The sequence below is a fragment of the Brassica oleracea genome, chromosome C3 (assembly GCF_000695525.1).
Source record: "Brassica oleracea var. oleracea cultivar TO1000 chromosome C3, BOL, whole genome shotgun sequence".
Lineage (NCBI taxonomy): Eukaryota > Viridiplantae > Streptophyta > Magnoliopsida > Brassicales > Brassicaceae > Brassica > Brassica oleracea.
Window position 1 is genome coordinate 987,723 of NC_027750.1, and position 3,658 is coordinate 991,380.

The following is a 3,658-nucleotide window of genomic DNA, read 5'->3' on the forward strand; positions in this document are numbered from 1 at the left end:
GCCGGTCGGGGCCTCGCCGGTCGGGGTCTCGCCGGTCGGGGTCTCGCCGGTCGGGGCCTCGCCTGTTGGTCGCGGGGTCCGTCTCGCCGGTCGGGAGCTCTCGGGGCGGGTTGCTGCCGGTTGGGGCGAGTCGCCGGGGCCTCGCCGGTTCTGGCCGGTCGGAGCCTCGCCCGCCGGTCGGGGTCTCGTCTCGCCGGTCGGGGCCTCGCCGGTCGGGCCTCGCCGGTCGGAGGAGGTCGGGGGCTCTCCCCGGTTGGGGCTCTCTCTCTCGCTGTTCGGGGCTCTCTCGCCTGTCGGGGGCTCTCGTCTCGCCGGTCGGGAGCTCTCGTCTCGCCGGTCGGGAGCTCTGGCCGGTCGGTCGCGGGTAGAGCGGTGGAGTGTGGCCGGTAGCGGTGTGGATAGCAGTGGGGAGCATTGATTGTTAGAGATATTATGTTTATTTTGTCTACTAATTTTTATATTTTCAAACTTTTTAAGAGAAATTTTTATCAATCAAACATAATATCTATATCTTTTTGTTGATATTATGTTTATTTTTTTTTCACTTATAATGTAAGAGATAAAAATGTCGAGGGAAAGAGGGTTCTTGTTTTATAATTTTTTTTTTAATTTTACACTAACTTTTATATTTTCAAATTTAAGTGTAATTTCATGATGTATACAATCGAGTATAATTTTATAAACTTTTTGTTTTATAAATTTTTTTTTCTAACTTTTCAAAGTTTATATTTTCCCTTTATAATATCGAGAGAAAGATCTAAAGAAAGTGTGAAAGTGAAATTTACCTTTTATATTTTTTAAGAGAAATTTTTATATTATAGATTGATGATAAAAATGTGTAATTTCATGATGTAAACAGTCGAACATAATATATCTTGTCAATTATCAGAGATATTATGTTTATTTTGTTTATTCATCTCCTATAATATCAAAAAACAATTTTCTGCAAAATAAATGTCTTTTGAAATCTTTTTGTTTTATCATTAACTTTTATTTTTTTCAATATTTTATGATTGATTATGAAAACTTAAGTGTAATTGCATGTGTAAAAATTAATCGAATATAATGGCCCGTCAATTAATGTTTTATTTTTCTAATTGGCCTTCCATGATATCAAAAATTCCCCTTTTCAAAGTTTTTCTTTCCTATATATAGTGACTAGGATAAGGCCTCCGGCTTGCGCATGGTAAATTTATATGAAAATTATTTAAAAAATATCGTATGAAAAAAAATTTATATTATTAATCGAATTAATATATTTGGCTCTTAACTAATTTTTTTAAACATTTTTTATTAATTACATAATTTGTTTACTAATGAACTGATGCCATTTTTAAAAATATTTTAGGTCAAAAATTATTTATCGCATAAAAACCTAACGTTTAAGCCGAAGAATCTCATGCCTACTATTTGGTTACAATGAAACCATGCCAGCTCGGTTTTATATCATGATTTAGCAATTTAAAAATTGATTATGGTTATGAAAAGTTTACTTTCACGTGTCAATCCTATCTATCTTCGATATTTTCTCATTTTTGTGTCATTTGGTTATTACTCGATATAAATATTGATTTTTGACTTTATTTTTATTTCTTTCTTTTATTTTGGCCTGGGATTTAGAAAATGTTTAAAATTCAAAATTATTAAAGAGATACATACTTAGGTTAAGATCTGCGCCTTGTGTAGAATAAATACTTATTTTATATTTTTCTGCATATTATGAAACAATAAAATTATAATTATATATTAAACAACTAAGAAATCAATTACTATTATGTAATAAATTGGCTTGCACATATAAATCAAATGACCGCTCTTGTTTATTCGCAATTATTTTAGAATAAATAAATCAAAACAATCAATCTTATCTATCATATATAATATATAATTAAATTTAAACGATATGAAGTATATATATTAACAGAAATTAAACACCTATTAAAATAAAATTATTTGCCTATATTATTTTATTATCATTATATCTTATTATAGAAAAAAAATTTAACATTGATCACAAAATTTTATGTGAGGCTTTTAACAGTTTTAGTAATTTATACTCGTTTTGAAAAATTCAAAATACAACATATACAAAAAATCTAAAAATTTAATATATGATTAATATAATTATGTAATTTATTTTAATAATAAAGAATTAAACAAAAATGATAGAAATCATACAAATTATTAGCAAATCTTCATTATTTAAATCATTAATTACTATATATATCATAATCACATTAGGTAATTATGCAGGTTTTATTTAAGAAAATAATATATAATAAATAACCACATTGCTTTAGTTAATATCATATGATATCATCTAGTTGGTATTAAATGTTTCTAATGAGATATACAAATCGAATTGGACCAACATGTTTTTCAATTTCAATATAAAGCTGACACATATGACTAATTAAATACCTAATTTATTGAGGTTATTACAAAATTGAGGTTACATCTTTTCAAATGTTCTTTATTAATATATAGGGATTTGTGTAAGTTTTTGTTTTTAAACTAACTTGGTGTTCAATTAAAACGATTTCTATATTTTATGATTGATTATGATAACTTAATTGAAATTGCATAATGTAAAAGGTAATCAAACATAATGTGTCATGTCAATTATTTATCGTAGAGACATTATGTTTGTTTCGTTCTCACGCCTGTATTCACTTAGTTTTCTAATTGATCTTCGATAATATCAAAACTTCTCTGTAAACCCCAATATGAGTGGAAGAACTATTTTAAAGAGTTTATGTGTTTAATAAGGACATTTAAACAAACATGTACGAAAGCGATGTCCTTAGGTGAATTATTAATGTACATAGAATAATGTTTAACCATCATCATATCATACGCATACAACTTGGTTGGTTCCAAACTTCCAATAGTAGTATCTAATGAAATACTAAGACCGATGTTTCATCGTTAAGAGAATAACTCGAAATAATTACATCATGAAATACATATAAACTAAGAAATACTATAAACTAAGTGTGTGGTGTGGAAATCGTGTTCTTTGAAATTCTAACATTGGTGTGGGTGAGCATCTTGATTCTTGACTCCTTTGCCTTTCTCTTATGTTTATTTTAAATTAAAATTACAATTTACAACTAATCCGAGTATGACAATTTGGTTTCGACGTGCTTAAAACTAGTTTTAAAATCATAATGTTATAAATCATGGATATGTGGATTGCCATTAACCATCTAGGAGGTTTACATCCGACCCGACTATCCGGTCCGTCTACACCCGTCTCTGGTCCGTCTAAATCCGCCCGAGACTAGTCAAGATGAAGACTCATTCAACCGGAGCATTTATGAGCTTTGACCAAGACTATATCTTTGTGGTCAATATGTAATAAATGTGTAGATACTCTCCTTGTTGTAAACCCTTATGAACCTCCACTATATATTGATAGTGAGAGCTAATGAGAAAGACACAACTTTCACAACAACACTTCTCTCATATTTCTAACACGTTATCAGCACGATTGTGCTCTCCACCTGAGAAATCTCTCTCAGCCGGCGATCCCCTTTCCGGCCAGCTCCTCCGGTGCTCAGCCTTTGCTCCACCGGCGCTCAGCCTTCTCTCCACCAGGCCAACTCTCTCTCTCCGCCGGAAAACTCCTCTCTCTCTCAAATTCCGGCCAACTCTC